Source organism: Sphaerodactylus townsendi, linkage group LG12 (assembly GCF_021028975.2).
Source record: "Sphaerodactylus townsendi isolate TG3544 linkage group LG12, MPM_Stown_v2.3, whole genome shotgun sequence".
In the NCBI taxonomy this organism is placed as follows: domain Eukaryota; kingdom Metazoa; phylum Chordata; class Lepidosauria; order Squamata; family Sphaerodactylidae; genus Sphaerodactylus; species Sphaerodactylus townsendi.
This window is the reverse complement of record NC_059436.1, coordinates 30,055,568-30,071,895: the sequence shown is the minus strand read 5'-3', so window position 1 is coordinate 30,071,895 and position 16,328 is coordinate 30,055,568. Positions and strand designations below refer to the sequence as shown.

At 42.9% G+C, this 16,328-nt stretch overlaps 1 protein-coding gene across 5 annotated transcripts in view; it reads left to right on the top strand.

Moving 5' to 3' along the window:
• Window positions 1-16,328, top strand: part of FIGLA (folliculogenesis specific bHLH transcription factor) — a 43,046-nt gene that overhangs the window by 13,977 nt on the left and 12,741 nt on the right. The window lies entirely within an intron of this gene.

Sequence of the window (16,328 nt, the reverse complement as noted above, 5' to 3'; positions counted from 1 at the left end):
GTTCTGACTCCAGTTATTGCTCAGTGGGGCTGTAGCTTGATGAGAAAGCACCTGCTTTGCAAGCAGAAGACCCCAGATTGGTCCCTGTTGTCTTCAGTTAAAAGGGTCCCAGGAAGCAACCCCATTGGGTTTTCAGGGCAAGAGACATTCAGAGGTGGTTTATCATTGCCTGCCTCAACGTTGGCTAAGAGAGTTCTGAGAGAACTGTGATTGGCCCAAGGTCACCCAGCAGGATTAGTATGGAGGAGTGGGAAATCTCCAAATTAGAGTCCATTGTTCTTAACCACTACACCATGCTGGCACTCTAAAAGAAGTAGGGGGGGGGTGTAAAAAAGAGAAGAATTATGAAAAGAATAAGAGGACATGATATTGGGTTTATAGTTACAGTATTAGTCTGTAAGTAAAACAAGTCCTTTTACTTCAGAGCATCTTCTTATACAAACATTTCTTGGTAAACTAACCAGATATCTTGAAAATGTATTGTAATCTAAAGTCTGATTAGTGTGCAGAGCCACCCAAATAAATGGATGTTCCTAGGGAGTAATGCCATGTAGTTAAAATACAGAAGGGGGAGCCCAGAAGAAGAAAAGTTTGGATTCATATCCCCCCTTTCTCTCCTGTAAGGAGACTCAAAGGGACTTACAATCTTCTTTTCCTTCCCCACCCCCCACAACAAACACCCTGTGAGGTGTGTGGGGTTGAGAAAGCTCTGAAGAAGGGTGACTAGACTAGCCCAAGGTCACCTACCTGGCATGTGTTGGAATGCACAAACTTATCTGGTTCACCAGATAAGCCTCCACAACTCAAGTGGCAGAGCAGAGAATCAAACACGGTTCTCCAGATTGAAGTGCACCTGCTCTTAACCACTACACCACACTGACTCTCCACTACACCACGCTGGCTCACTAAAGGGTTCCTTTGGTTAATCGAAAAAAAATTATTTGCCCAGAAGGCTACCCTGTCATTAATGAGGTGGAACAGAAAGCAAAGTCATGTCAAAAGGAAATATAAATAAGACATTTAAAGAAGTAACATGAGGACACAGCAACATTTATTGCCTTTTAATCTATGTGTGCGTTGTAATAGACATGATTTTCTTATAATCATACCATAACTATTGGGGAACAAGAGTTCTAATCTAATCAGTCAATTATGTCAATGTGTCATAAATTTAATACTACCAGTAATAACAGCCTAAAAGACCAAGATATACTGTGTAATCCAATGCAGAGTATACGGTATATCCTTCCCGAGTTATGGTATATCCTTGAGTCTCCTGTAGGAGAGAAAGGGGGGATATAAATCCAAACTCTTCTTCTTCTTCCCAGTCTGTTGACATCAGCGGATTTAGAAAGTTGCTTAGAATTACACTGATATTTTTCTGCAAGGAAAAGATTTGCATGTCAGAGAGGAAAAAAGAGAGTAGAGGCAAATTAGTGAAGATGCAACCTGGCCAGGGCTAAGAGATCAGGAGCAGGCTGGAAGATGATAATCTCCCCTCAGTCCTTTCCCCCTCTTGTAGGGTACAAAAAAAATCAATTTCTCCAAGTTATATTAGTCTGAGAAATGAAAAGGAAATCCATTCATCTGTTGTTATCACCCTGGAATTACCCTACTCCTCTACATCTCTCTCCGCTTTATGCTTATTGTTCTTCCATTGCAGCCTGCCAGGTTGGCGGGAAGGGAGAGAAAAACCATGAGAGATATCTCAAATGCATGTTTAGACCCTGGCTACCTTGGAGCTTTAGATGCTTTGTATGATGGATTTGAGGTATTGAACCTTGGTGTAACCTGGGGAATGTAGGTTTAAAACTTAAATGTTATCCACTTAGGGTAGACAAATTCCCTCTTCTTGGCAGTTTTACCTTATGCCCAGAGAAAATGTAGCCCAGTGCAAAATTTGAGTTTTCCGCTCCCCCCTGCCCCACCCCCATGGGCGGCCACCCTCCCCCATCATGACCAAACAATTTATTTGCACCGGGTCTTGAAATCAGTGTATGGACCCAGGGGAAGGGAGGAGCGATGTGGGGGCAATTTTCCCCCCCATGTGACTAAATGGTCACAGCCCAGGGACACTTGGGCCCGTATGTTCCCCTGGGCGATACGCGTATGCCCCTGCTTATGTCATCAGAGCCACATACCCTCAGCAACTGAGGTCCCCTGGATTTCAAAATTACTTGACATTCTGCACCATTGTGAGTCAAGACCTGAAGGCTTTTGCGCTTGCCAAGATTATACCCTTGATTCAACCTTCCACTGTCATTTCAGACCAATACTGTAATACCTGGCTACACCCAACTAAGGGTCATGCTTCAGAGTTACAGAACCTGCACCTGGACTACAGAGGTCTCTGAATTATATTTTTGTACTCATTTGTAAGCTGCTTTAAGTCCCCAGTGAGAAGAAAAGCAGAGAAGGGTTTAAATAAATAAATAAATATAGCCTTACTGCTGGTGAAGGGAGAGGGTTCAGAGTCACCAGACTGCTTGAGCTACCTAGCGAGCTTGTGGCAGAGGCAGAATATGAACTGGGAGCTGCAACTCTGCTCAGTGGCTTTTTAAGCGATGAGACAATCATGAAGCAAAGGCAATTCGGAACAACACCCTCCGGGCCAGAGACCGGTAACTTTTGACAGTGCAAGTTCCAACAAGCAGACAACAAATGGATCGGGCTCTGCTGCAGGGAACTGCCCCAGCCTCATGCTTGCCTGGTCACCGCTTGTGCCATGCTGTGTCTCCTGACACAGACACATTTACACTGTAGCAAGGAGCTGGGAGTTGTGTAAGGTGTATGCGGCATTAAGAGTAACTGAAAGAGCATGTGCATATTGAGCAGCACCAGGGATGGGCTTTGATCCAGATGAGGCTTCTGAACTTGGGAGAGGAAATTTCCTGTATCCCCAGATGCATTTGTTTACTTATTTATACCTTTCCTTCCTTTTATCCTCGTAACAACCCGATGAGGTAGGTTAGCCTGAATATGTGACTGGCCCAAAGTCATCCAGAATGCAGGGCAGAGTGGGGATTCAAACCTGGGTCTCACAGATCCTTGTCCAACAGTCTCACCACTATAAGCCAGGGTCTAGATGGGAAATACTCTCAATACCTTCCCCAGTTCTTAAAATATATGGCTAATGACAGTGTATCTGAACACATGCAGAGTGAATTATCTGTTGACTGGAAACAAAAAGGATTCTCATGGCATCTAGACTTGCTACAAAATAAAGTGACTGTGATAAAGACCCATTTCATACATTATCTGATACACGAAGTGAAACCTCAGTCAATGGAGAGAGGGAAAAAAACCTGAACAGAACAAAAAGATATCAAGTATAAAACAATCTCCCCAGTTATGTTAATTTAATGTGGAGTGAGTAAGAAATAAGATCTCTCTTTTGCTAATGGAATGAAACCTACTGATGAATTCTAATTCAGGAGTCTCCCCCTTGAAATACCTTTGTTGAGGAATGGGGGCTTCCAGTTCAGTAGCAAAATGTTCTGGTACTTAGAAATATCCTCCTACTGGTTTCTAAAAGATGCCCGTTTTTACCCAACAGAAGCTTCTGGCATAATATATTACTTAATATTTAAGGTGTCACAAGATTCCTTTTTTTCGGTCTTGCTGTAACAGACTACCTCAGCTCCCCACTCTGAAATTTCTGTTAACTGAGTGACCCCAATCAGCCAGACTGTGAATGGGAGGGGGGCATTGCTAAGATGGTGTGAGCTCCAGCACCTCTTTGATTAGAAACTGAGGTTAGACCTATAGAGCAGGCTGGGTGGAAGGCAGTCAGAAGAGGAAGACCTATAGCCAGGAAGTGGGGCAGCATGAAACTTATATTCAGACCAACAAACAATTGCTTTCAAGATTCAATGAAAGAAAAGCAGCAACAGTGCAGAAAACTTGGCACTGATCCTTCGCAGTATTTTCTGTAACATCAGGCCAGCAAAGTGGAGACAAGAGACTCCTAAAATATTTTTGAACATTCCGCGGTGTCATAGTAGTACAGCCAAATGTTAGACGCCAGGATAGAGGTGAGGATCAGCCACTCTTTAGCTTTTGTTATACATTTGTAATAAAGAATGTTCCCAGAACTTACTTATCTAAAAGTTACCATTCTCCAGCAAAAAGATATCAAAAGATATGCTTCAACATGAAACTGAGCAATTAGAATTTAGAGGTTTGACATACTCCTTCTGCCCCCCCCCCCCAATTTGGAATTCCTTAGCTGCTTTAGTTATGGGCCGCCCAAACAATGGGAGGGGGGGCATTATTTAACAACAATTGGGTACGAAGCCACAGTACTGCCAATCGGCAGCACAGGTGCCAGGGAAGGAGGAGAAACTCCTTTCTCTCCTGGCAAAGCCCATTGAGGGATATGATTTACTCCACCTTTTTTAATTGTGTAAGTCTGCACCCTTGAAGCAGGGACGTTCCCAGTCCAAAGACATTTTTGGGAGCCTTGGAATGCCCCTGGAATTCCCTTCTCCACACCAGCATGGTCTCCTGCAGCACAGAAGTGACAGCATGGAGGAAACTTCTGGTTTCTAGTGCCATGGTGCTTTGCAGTTGAGGTAAATCCCTCTACACCGGCATCCATGCTGCTTTGTGAGGCAATTGTGGTACTGGTGCTGGCGCAGCCTTTCCGCCACTTCCAATGCAGCATCGGCCGCCGCCACCACCTCACTTTTTCTGGGGCTGCACAGTGTTTTAACAAAACCTAGGAATCCTTAACTGTTAAAGGCTTAACTAAACTGGAGAGATTGCAAGTTTTATGCTATTGCAAATTGTTCCTCACTTTCTTGATCACATTTTGTTCTACCCGGTCCTTCCTGTATTTGTGGCCCTGCTGTTTATTTTTTTTCATACCATCATATGTAAATGTTGGCCCATCACATCTTCATCTGACAAAGCAAGCTGTCACTTTCAAAACCCGATACGGAAATATAATGCGAAGGTTTCATTAAAGTGCTGTCTGTTCCCTCAAATCCTACGAACAAAGTCATTTTGGTGGTGGTCGCTTTTTCAGCCAGCTTCCACAAAGCATCACAAAGTCAGCATGTGCTCCTTGGAAATGATTTCATAAGGAAAGCTGACATCATTAATACAAAGGTTCCAGAATGGGCAGCAAGAAGACAGTCACTCTTCTTTGCATCTTCTGTTGCCTCACACAACTAGCTTCCTCCTAGCTTTCCTCGAGGTGCATAACTTGTAAATTCCAGAGTGATGAAAACGGCCTTCCCTGTTCTCCCACTGCCCCAAATTGGGACACATGATGTAATTTAGTGTCTGTCATGCTGTAGTCAGTCAGTCAAGCTAACCAGGAAAGTTCAGCATGGCAACAACACTTTGCTTTAAAAATTAGGTTAATACTGTCATCAATAACGTGGCTAGAGTTCAACCTAAGTCAGCAAATGTTGTCGTATATGCTTCTATTTTTTACCTCAATATTTCTATCAACAGGCTCACAGAGTGGCTTTTTGAATACAGAGGAATGTAAAATAAATCAAATATATCGTGGTTTTATACAATAAGTCCAAATTATATGACAAGTACAATTAAGGGGTTCCAGTTTTTTAAGAAGCGGTAGCTTGAAAAACTGCTTCAATAAGGCTTGTTAATTTCTTATTTACCCTAACTATTTATAACTTCTATTCTGTTCGAACAACACTTTGGCAGCTACAAGGGTGTTACTAGGCTATTTTTTTTAAGTGCAATTAAGGTTGCCAACTGGTCGGGGGGTGGGGGGGGATATCCCATCCCTTTTACACAGATTTAATATGCCAAAACCTGCAGTTGAAGCTAAATAACATCTCCTGATAATTGCTGCAGATGAAACTGATATCAAAAGGACATTTGGAGGGACCAGTTTACCTTTGACAGAGGCATAAAGTCATGCCAACAAAAACATGGTGCCAACTGTATGCAGAAATCAAGGCCCCCCCCCCCCCCCGCCACAGCCATGCCCATGCGGCCTGAAGCAGCTCAGGATGCCATCTACAGATGCAGCCAATAATCTCTCTGGGAGATTTTGGGCTAATGTGGAAAGCACAATTGCTAAACGTGCATCACTTTTCAAAGAATAACAGCTGAATTTTCCAACACTCGGAGGCTGTATTCTGATTTTAAACTGCCAGCTTTCCTGTTCCTCTCTGCCCTCCCATAAACTGAATGCAAATCTAGAGAGATTTCTTACCTTCAGAACATTATATTTATCATAATTTCATCTTATTGTCAGATTGTGCCAATTGGTCTGTGATTTTCTAATTACCAAGACAACCAAATATGTAACAATACAAAATTGTAAATTTGCACAGTGTCATTAAGGAAGCATGGAATACATTCATCTACCCTATAGTGCCCAGAGGCTCTTCCTAAGTAAGAAAATGCTTATTACAGCATCCCAGAGAAATGTGCTGTTCCAAAATTCTTCCAAGTAAGCCATTGCCAAAGGCATGCCAAGGCAAATCTGAAGAAGCGATGGTTCGCTGGCTGGACTTAAAAGGAAGAAAAGGCGCTATAAAAAATAGGGGATTAAGCAGAAGCACACTTTGTTCATTATAAAACAAACTGAAGCCATCAAGACTGTCTCTTGAAGTTTAGCCAGACCAGATACCATTTAGCCCAGAAATAGACCAAAAGCAAACAGTGCTTTGGTTCAACAACCTCTTCGAGTTTGCCAGAATTGCTCAAGTCTCTTCTTGGGAGTCTTTTTATTGCCACAAAGAAATAAGAGATTCTGCTTTCCTAACTCCAGGGTGTACAGTTGCCAACCCTCAGGTGAGAAATTCCTGGAGATTTGGAGGTGAAGCCGGAAGAGGGCAGGATTTGGGGATTTCAGTGAGGGGTATAAAGCTCTACAGTCCACCTTCCAAAGCAGCCATTTTTACTCATTCATTCATTTGTTCATTTACTTTGGATTTATATCCCGCCCAATCCCCGAAGGGCTCTCCACTCTCCATTTTCTCCACTTCCTGCTCACAGACTGCAGCCGCAGCTTCCCTTAGCCTCTCTTCTGAGCTCTGTTTTAGAGAAGCATCTCAAGGACAAGCCTGACACTTGGCAAAGTTTAGAAAGGAATGAAACAGTAAAAGGCTGCTATAGGAAAAGGATAAAAGAAAGATACAGGAAAGGAGTGAAAGGGAGATGCAGAGTGAAAGACGCAGATGGATGAGCAGGGAAGGGACCCGCCTAATGGGCAGGATACTTTCCCCCATCATCATATGATCCCAAACAGTGGTGGGATTCAAACAAGTTAACAACTGGTTGTTTACAAGCACCATTTTAACAACCGGTTCTGCCGAAGTGGTGCAAACCGGCTGAATCCCACCACTGATCCCAAGCCACAGTCACATCAAGAAGCATGTGCCAAATTTCTTCTTGTGAAAACTACGTTGCTGACACCTGTTGGGATAAGTGCTCCTGGTAGTTGGAGATTACCCCTTATCGTAGTTAGCAGAGCGGCACGGGTGGCTAGAACACAGCAGAAGCCCTTACCTCGTGTGCGTGCGTGTGCGTGATGGATCCCAATGTGCGGCAAGCTTACACAAAAGAAAGCCGGAGTCAGTTGTAGTTTCTAATCTAATAAAAAGAGTATTTATTAGTGAACTCCATTCTGGATAGAAAGGTAGGTAGATAGAGTCACTATGCTATCTTAATCTAGCTGGATGGAGATGGATGCGAGGAGCATCCATCCTCTCTCTAGGCATGGTAGGAAGAAGTGGGTGAGAAGGGGTCGAGGAAGAAGCCGGAAGGAAGGAAGTCCCTGAGAGTATCAGTCTAACATCAAAGGGATAGAACCAGCATGATAAAGGTGTCAAATCCCTAGGTCCCTATCTAGCCACTAGCTCTCTAGTAAAACCCCCTCTGTAGGTTGAGGCAGGAAGCAGCGTAAAGTCCTTCACTTCCAACAACACCCAGGCAAGGACAGATGGGCTGCCTGAAGGCCAAAGTACAGGGAACAATTTCTGAGTATATCAACTCCCTATGTGTTGTCATTTAGTTCATGCAAAGCTAAAGTTGCTAACTGACCCTAGCCTAGGGCGAGGCGGGGGTGGGGGCAGAGAAGATCCTGGTCCCTTTAATTGAAGTTTAATATGCAGAAATCTTCTGTTGAAGCTCTCCTCAACAAAATCACATGATCTGATAATTGTTGCAGTTCACATTGATATTAAATTAAATTGACATTATATTTAGAAGTTACCAACCCTATGAGCAGTTTTTGCCACATGCAGGATAAGCTTTTTGCATGCTACCCCTTAGTCATATTTTTCTAAGTATTTGCTGTGGCAACAACAACATGCTGCATCATGGGAATGGTGACATTTGGAATAAGTCATTGCTGATCCAGTACTACATTCCTCTGTCTCCTCATACTGCCAAAGTTAGCACCTTCTAATGAAGTCTGTTCATACGTTCCTGCTCAAGTCACAGCTCATTCATACATAGACCTTAGTTGATGCCCACTTAACCTTATGATTACTTGAGGTGATGCTCACTGGCAGCTGAACATGTGAACTGACAAGCATTGCATTTGGCGTAATAGAACTTTTCCTATCTGCGACAACCCATTCACACACATAAGCTGTCATATGCACACACATAAGCTGGATTTCTTATTCTCCGGGACTTGTTCAGACATAAGTAAGTCTGAACAAGTCCCAACAAGTAAGAAATCCAGTGATTTACATACATATGTCAATTGGCCATATGCCTGTAGAAGATCAATGTGTGTTTCTGCAGCGCAAAAGTTTCAGGTTAGTAACAGTCTGCCCTGTTGTAGCACTAGAACAACTTAACTGGGCACCAAAAACTTGCCAGTCTACAGAACTGCAGCAGCTGACCAACAATGCTAAGAATGTACCCACACCTGCTCCCCTCCTCCCCACGTCTTGTTTTATCTCCCTGTCTCAGATTTCAGCCAGTAGCTACTACTTTTAGTATTCCAGTTTGCAGAAGCCGAACCTTGAAATGTCTTGAATGGATAATATAATTGTCTCCAAGTACTCCCCTAGCTTTTAAGTAACTGACTGCTTCCGATAACATTTGGTTTCTTTCATTTATTGACTTTTTGAGAGCAAATAATACCGAGGACTGTCAGATTTTCAGCTGCTCCACTAATCAAATGGCCATTCAGAGATCAAAGGCAAATTAAGCTATCTTTCCCTGAAATATGACAAGGTGTACACAGGCAGCAGCAACTGGTGTCAATTGCAAAACAACTATTTACAGGAAACCCTTTAGTGATCTGCCAATGAAATGGTGAAGATTCTAAGCCCATTTTTTTTAAAGGACTAGACAAATTCATGGAGAAAAGGGCTGCCATGTAGCCATTAGCTTTGGCAGCCAATGGAGCCATGCTCAGAGGTAGTCTACCTCTGAATACCAAATTGGGAGAGACAAATTGGGGGCTGTTGACTTCATGCTTCCCAGAGGCATCTTTGTTGCCACCGTTGGAGACAGAAAAGCACTATCTGTGAGTGGATGAATCAATTTCTGAAAAGCACTTGGTGAAGCCCCAGAGACCGACTCTCTGCCACAGGATCTTTGGTCTGATTAGTTCATTCATGTATAGACCAAACTTCAACTAAAAGTCCCCTGGCAGATTATAGCACAATAAAAATTCATTAAAAGCCATTGAGATACCAATAAAAATCCAGGAAAAATCAATAAGCAATATAAATAAACAACATGCCATAAAAATCAATACTATGCAATCTTTCAGATGTGTCAGTCCCCCTGCCTCAACCAGGACAACTGGTGTTTCATCTATATGGCATAAGCCAAAGATGTTCTCAGTGTAGGAAGTTTGGGGTAGGGGCTAAGGAGATGTTTAAGATCAAATATGAATGTAGCTTCAGAGTGAAACAGTTCAGTGGTTAGAGTGCTGGACTAGGAATAAGAAGACTGGTGGTTCTAATCTCTTTTCAGCCACGGTTGTTGGGATAAAATTAGGGGTCATTAAATAAAATTTAATGGAGTCACTGCAAACTAGATGATGAGTGAGATGAATCCCTGCCCATTACACAGAAGGTCAATTCATTCATTCATTCATTCATTTGCATTATAGCCCACCTTTTTCACTAAGACATGAGGGGGATTACATGGTTCAGTTACTATCAACAAGATAGGACATCCAATAAACAGTGCAATAGGACTTGGACTGAAAAAATCTAGAACCAAGAAATATGTAGTTTTTAAAAAAAAGATTTTGGGCCTATCGTTCACTGTAAGTTACACTGAGTGCTCTAGAGACATTACAACTTACCTAGCTCAACTATTTACTAGACATAAAACCCCCTCCTTTGTGTAACAATTCATTTTCATTTTCCTTTCCCTGTTTTCCGAAAAGGGCACCTGGGATGACCCTCTGACCACCTGAATACCAAAACAAAATTGCTATTCAAGGGGAAAGGCTTTAAGTAAATGTTCTCTTATTACTACCAGAGGAAACCCAGTCACTCAGTCTTTGTCCTTTACTACCTCTTATCACTTAGATAAGACTCAACCCTTTCTTGCAATATCTTGCACTTGTCATTGACTTAGCTAGAGAATCCCTTTGACAGAGATTCAAGGACAACACAGGTTCACCGCCAGCAAAAGGGATGAAGCTATCGGAGTCTTTGCAAGGCTGTTCTCCAATCTGGAATGGATTTGTGGGGAGGGGGGAGGGGAAGGGACACTATCATCTTGTGTCTGGAAAACTGCAAGTAAAGTTGAAACAAAATATATATTTGGCAAATAGTTGAAGTGTGCCAAAATTTCCAGGTTTGAACTCAGAATTACAATTTGGGTACCTTTAACATAAAAAAAAATGTGTACAGCTTGTTGGAATCCTTCGCTTTGGCAAATAACATGGAAGAGCTCTGATAAGCTGAGTTGCTGTGTGTCCACTATAAATCACTTTTCACACTAATATCAGTAGGGCAACTTACATGGAATTAAGAAGCAAGACATATTTGTACAATAAAACCATCTCTAATTTCTGCTCTGACCATCACCAACTGACTCAACATAATTGAAACAGTTGTTCAGTGATAGAAGGAGGAGGAAGATACGTTTGGATTTATACCACCTTCTTCTCTCCTGTAAGGAGACTCAAGGTGGTTTACAAGCTCCTTTCCCGTCCTCTCCTCACAACAGACACCTTGTGAGGTAGGTGGGGCTGAGAGAGTCCCTAAGAACTGTGACTAGCCCAAGGCCACCCGGCAGGAATGTGGGAGTGCGGAAACACATCTGGTTCACCAGATAAGCCTCTGCCGCTCAGGGAATCAAACTCGGTTCTCCAGATTGGAATCCACCTGCTCTTGACCACTACACAACGTGCCAAGTCTCTTCTAAAAAAACTATCTCAGAATTATGGCAGAAGACCCGCAAAGCAGAGATCAGGGGCAGGCCTCCTTCAAAAGGCTGCTTCAGAGCCACCCTGCTGCTGCAGAGAAGACTCACAGTGAGTGCAGTTCTAAACAGAGTACCATGAACTGAATCCCACTGGCTTTAATGGATTTACAAGGGTGTAATGTTGCTTAGGGTTGCACTGTCACTCTTATAACCATGCATTATACTTCTGATTGTGAGAACATCTGCCAAATGATCTCTGGCAGGCAAATGCTAAATGAGGTATTGAATACCATGGTACAACTGAATCCTGTCCAATCTCATACCACTCAACTAATCAGTGAATGTTTCCTAAGAATTTTGAAGAGATTTAGAGGGAACAAATCCACTTCAGCTCTACCTGCAACTTTTTCTGGCAGGTACAACAGGTGCTCAAAGTGCACTTGAACCTTAGGAAGTGTATGGAGAGGGAACGTCACTGATTTCCTTTACTCAGAAAGTCATAGGTCCTCCTCCCAGGCCAGTTTGCATACAAGGACACCTCACTTTAGTAGCAAAGGCTGCTGTGCCCCAAAGGCAAGAGTCAAAAATAGATGGGGCCGTGCATGAGGTGAACAGACACAGACACACTTACCTCCACACCTAACAGTCTTCATGAGAATGAGAGGCCTAGCTGAGTATGGAGAAGCCACACACCAAATTGCCAAATGTTTTATCAGTCACTTCTGTTGCTTTACATATCAATACCTGTCTAGATCAGGTTGCTGTTATCTTCCTGCTGCAGAAAACACCACCTGCTGGTTTCTGGGGAACGAACTACTATTAAAGCAGGTCAGGAAATGGTTCTCTCCCCATCTCCCCACCCCCAACCACCAGGCTATCTGAATCAGACATACCCATTGTATATTCAGTTAAACTGTCTTAAAAAGCATGCATCTTTCTTATAGGAAATAAGCTGCTTTGTTTTTTAAAAAATATCCCCACTATTATGAAAGAAGGAATCTGTGCCAACCCTGAAAAGTAGAAGTCTATGCCAGGAGGGACACGTCAGCTTTCACCCACCCCAAAGGAAGCCGCTGCCTGAACTGCAGGACGTGCTAAACTACATGTGTGGAAAATGCAACAAACTGAAGGAAGCAGAAGAGAGATACATTTGCCAACAAATGACCTACAGTACACCCTTGGAAATGAAGGCAATTGCATAAGACCTAGTGATCATAGTTCCTCACAATCCTTTGCCTGCATTTTGGAATTAGCTGTTGCCACCTGAGGCACAATCTGTCTAGACCAAAAATACAGCTGTAAAAAATACGCTCATGTTTATAACTCTTCGATTTGTCGTTTAGGCTGGTGCAAAATTGAAAGTATGGAGATAAACACTACAGGGCCATGCTTGTGCTATACAACCCTGGTGAACTGGAACAGAACTCCTTGCCATCAAGAACAATACCACCACCACCACCCCAAAAAACCACCACCTTAACTGGAAACAGATTCAAATAAGCAAATAAGCATTTCAACAACCAGAATCGCAGAAAGTTATTTCAAAAGCAGTAAGAAGAGGTTTCTTTTCGTTTTCTGCCTCTCATCTGACCTGAAAGTGTTCCTTCAGGTGACTTCCAGAGAAGAAAAGGCAGCTAGAAATAGGGGGTCTTGGTTTCAGAGTTCTCCCACTCTTGACCCACAAACGGTTTCTCTCAGATGAAAACAGAAAAACAGCTAATTATGGAAATTACTGTGCAAGTTGCAAATTTCTCTGACATGTGAGATTTCAAACAATGAATACAGCATGATGGTGCGTGTGTGTGTTTTTACAGTCAGAAACATCTAGCTATTCTCATTAGGACCTTGAACTATTCCTCATGAGTAAGATTCCAGGAAGAAAAATAGGCTTATCAAAGATCCACAAATGAGCAAATGAACCTGGATTCTTTATCAGTGAGTTGAAACTCAATAAAAGTACAAGTAAGAACATAAAAATTGCCTTACTAGATAAGATCAAGGTCTATCAATGGTAACTCTTATCATCTGTGAGTCAAGTGCAAGCCTGTGACTGAATTACATACTCTTCTTGCTTTCTCCCTAGTATTGAGTATGCAATTAGTCTGCCTCTGACCAAGGAGGTTCTCATGATCTTTAATCTTGAGAAATGTGTTTAATTCTTATTAAATAATAACTCTTACTAAAAGCCATCCAAGCTACCCAGTGTGTAAGTTTTATTATATATCAATAATGATACTAATCTCTGTTTTGTATTAATCAACACTTTGGAAAGTGATATAACTATTAATTTACTTAGACCAGCCATTCTCAACCAGGGTTCCCTGGTACCCTGGGGTGCCGTGAGCATGTCCCAGGGGTACCGCAGCAACACTACTGCCCGCCCCCCTCATTTTTGTGGTGTCTCCCACCGGTGCCAGCAAGGACATGGAGCTGGCCCATGGGGCAGGGCCTGCCACAAGGTCAGCAGCCGCCACCACCCACAGTGCTACCCTTCACCCTGGGAGGGGAAGGTGGGGGGTGTGGCAAGCAGGTGCAATGGGAGGGGAAGGTGGAGGGTGGCGGCAGGGGTACCGTGAGATATGAAGAGTGAGGTCAAGGGTACCCTGACCTCGAAAAGGTTGGGAAACACTGACTTAGACATTGGTCAAATTAGATTTAGTAATTTCTATTTTTTGTTTGCTTGCTTGCTTATTAAAACATTAATATCCTGCTTTTCCTCTTGGTTCTGGGTGGCCTACAATAATTGTCAAAAACATGTTCTGTTAACATCAAAAAGCAAAGCTCAGACATTTCCACTACCCCTTTCAAAGATACTTGCCTCAAAGCCATTTTGAATCCCCAATGGGAAAACAGGCAGGGTATAAATTAAGTACATAGATAAGAAATATCATCCCTTCAAATATTTAAACATGGCCATCAAGTCACCCCTTAACTTTCTCTTCTCCAGGCTAAACATATCCAGCTTGTCCCTAAGCCTCTCCTCATAGGGCATGGATTCCAGACCTTTTACTATTTTGGTCAGCCTCATCTGGACATATTCAGCTTGTCAATGTCCTTCTTCAACTGTGGTGCCCAGAACTGGACAGAGTATTCCAGGTGAGGCCTGACCAATGCAGAATAGAGTGGTACTGTTACTTCCCTTGACCTAGACACTATACTCCTATTGGTGCAGCCCAGAATTGCACTGGCTTTCTTAGATGCCACATCACACTGTTGGCTCATGTTCAGCTTGTGGTCTACTAAGACTTCCAGGTCCCTTTCAAATGTACTGTTGTCAAGCCAAGGGTCGCCCATCTTATATCTGTGTGTTTCATTTTTCTGCCTAAGTGTCGTACCTTACATTTTTCCCAGTTGAAATTCATTTTGTTTGTTTTGGTCCAACTCTCTAATCTGTCAAGGACATTTTGAATTCTGACCCTGCCCTCTGGGGGTATTAGGTGCCCCTCATAATTTGATGTCACCTGCAAATTTGATTAGCATGCCCTCTGTTCTATCATCCAAGTCATTATCTCTCTATCTCTCTGCTGTTATGATATGCCTATAGGGGTGGTTTGTCAGTGAGAATTCTAGAGAACGGGAGGTAATTCTTAGCAAGTTTTTCATACAAACAGAGAAAAAGAACGATGAGTTAGAAAACCTAGTTTTTTAAAACTTCAGTTTGCGCTGGCACACAGCTCCAGTTTATCAACAGCATACAGATAAGCACAATGATTGTTCTTAATAGCTGTAATTGGTGATAACAGACAGGCCTCTTTGCTATGGTAATTTAGCACCTATGGAGAGTGAGAAAGTTATCAGACCTGTTGAGTTTCTGGCTAACGCTATCAAGCCTGATGAATACTAATCCAGCCATTTCCTCATAGAGATTCCTTTTGAAGTTCCTTTTTGTTGAAGAATAAGGGTTTTCAGGTCTGCATGTGTCCTGGAAGCTGGAAATGTTCTCCTGCTGCATTTTGAATATTGCCAAGAGCCAAATATGTGTTGAGTTGACCTTTGAAAGGATATCAGACAGTGCTTTTGGAAAGTTGAACTTAAACCCATGAAGATTATGCTGCAATAAAGGGGTTAGTCCTGAAACTGCTCCAAGGCATTTATTTTCTTCTTCAAATAATACTGTAAGGTTATAAACACTATAACAGATTCAAACTTCACACAACTAACAATTTCACTGAAAGGCCGTTCAGAAGGACAATATTGTCAACGTATGCCAGAAGGCCTGCTATCAGCTGCTCTTCCTGAGGGACACAGTTCCTCTATTTTAGGCAGGAGTCAAAAAGGCTTTCTGCTGAATCTCCACCAACTGAATTTTGGTTAATGTGGAGACCCATGGGAACCCCCTTGCTTGGGCTTCACAAAACTCAGGGAAGGTGTTCTGGACAGAGATAGGCCTTTGGAAAACCAAAGAGAATCTTGTCAGATTCTCTTTGGTTTTTCAAAGAGAATCTGACCTACCTAAAAGATCTTCTGGAGCAGCTGTTGGAGTAACGTAGAGCAGCTGGAGAAATCCACTTCAGTGGATGCACGAAGTGAAAACTTGGAACACTTAAACAAGGGGTGTCTAACTCCGGTGCTTCAGATGTTCATGAACATCTGAAGCACCAGAGTTGGACACCTCTGACTTAAATGTTACAAACTACTCCTCTAGCCCATTGTTCATGTTCTTTTCTCACCCTCACATGTATGTATGCGTTTCACTTCATGCATCTAAGGAAGTGGGCTTTAGCCTACAGGTTTCTTGGGGGAAGGGGTTGCTTTTTGGCCATCTAGCTGCAGACAACTTATGGCGACCCTGTAGGGTTTCCATGACAAGAGACATTCAGAGGTAGTTCGCCATTGCCTGCCCCTGTATAGCCACCCTGGACCTCCTTGTGGTCTCCTGTCTAAGTACCAACCTGGGCCGAGCCTGAGATCTGAGATCTGACAAGATCAGGCTAGCCTGGACCTAGGGTTGCCAGTCTTCAGGTAGCGGCTGGAGATCTCCTGGAATT